Below are 1,193 nucleotides of genomic sequence, written 5' to 3'. Positions count from 1 at the left end.
AGAATTGACCTACATTTCAATTCTCATTTTTGAATCAGTCCTACATTTCTGATTCATTACATTCAAGTTCGGTCCATACATTCCCACACTCTCTTTTGAGAATTGACCTACATTTCAATTCTCATTTCCGAATCAGTCCTATATTTCTGATTCATTACATTCGAGGTCGGTCCTTACATTCTGACACCCTCTTTTGAGAATTGACCAAAATTTCAATTCTCATTTCCAAATCAGTTCTACATTTCTGATTCATTACATTCGAGGTTGGTCCTTACATTCTGACACTCTCTTTTGAAAATTGACATACATTTCAATTCTCATTTTCACATTTCTGATTCATTACATTTGAGGTCGGTCCTTACATTCCGACCCTCTCTTTCGAGAATTAACCTACATTTCAATTCTCGTTTCTGAATCGGTCCTAAATTTTTGATTCTTTACGTTTGAGGTCGGTCCTTACATTCTGACGCTCTCTTTTGAGAATTGACCTACATTTCAATTCTTCTTTCTGAATCAGTCCTACATTTCTGATTCTTTACGCTTGAGGTCAGTCTTTACATTCTGACGCTCTCTTTTGAGAATTGACCTACATTTCAATTCTTCTTTCTGAATCAGTCCTACATTTCTGATTCTTTACGCTTGAGGTCAGTCTTTACATTCTGACGCTCTCTTTTGAGAATTGACCTACATTTCAATTCTTCTTTCTGAATCAGTCCTACATTTCTGATTCTTTACGCTTGAGGTCAGTCTTTACATTCTGACGCTCTCTTTTACATTCGAGGTCGGTCCTTACATTCTGACACCCTCCTTTGAGAATTGACCTACATTTCAATTCTCATTTTCGAATCAGTGCTACATTTCTGATTAATTACATTCAAGGTCGGTCCTTACATTTCAACACCCTCCTTTGAGAATTGACCAACATTTCAATTCTCGTTTTCAAATCAGTCCTACATTTCTGATTCATTACATTAGAGGTCGGTCCACATTACATTCAAGGTTGGTCCTTACATTCCGATATTCTCTTTTGAGAATTGGTATATCATTTCCGAATCAGTCCTATATTTCTGATTCATTTCATTCAAGCTCGGACCTTACTTTCCGACACCCTCTTTTGAGAATTGACCTACATTTCAATTATCATTTCCGAATCAGTCCTATATTTCTGATTCTGATTTATTACATTCGTGGTC

Source organism: Phalaenopsis equestris, unplaced genomic scaffold, assembly GCF_001263595.1.
Source record: "Phalaenopsis equestris unplaced genomic scaffold, ASM126359v1 Scaffold208298, whole genome shotgun sequence".
NCBI lineage: Eukaryota > Viridiplantae > Streptophyta > Magnoliopsida > Asparagales > Orchidaceae > Phalaenopsis > Phalaenopsis equestris.
Note: the sequence above shows the minus strand (reverse complement) of the source record.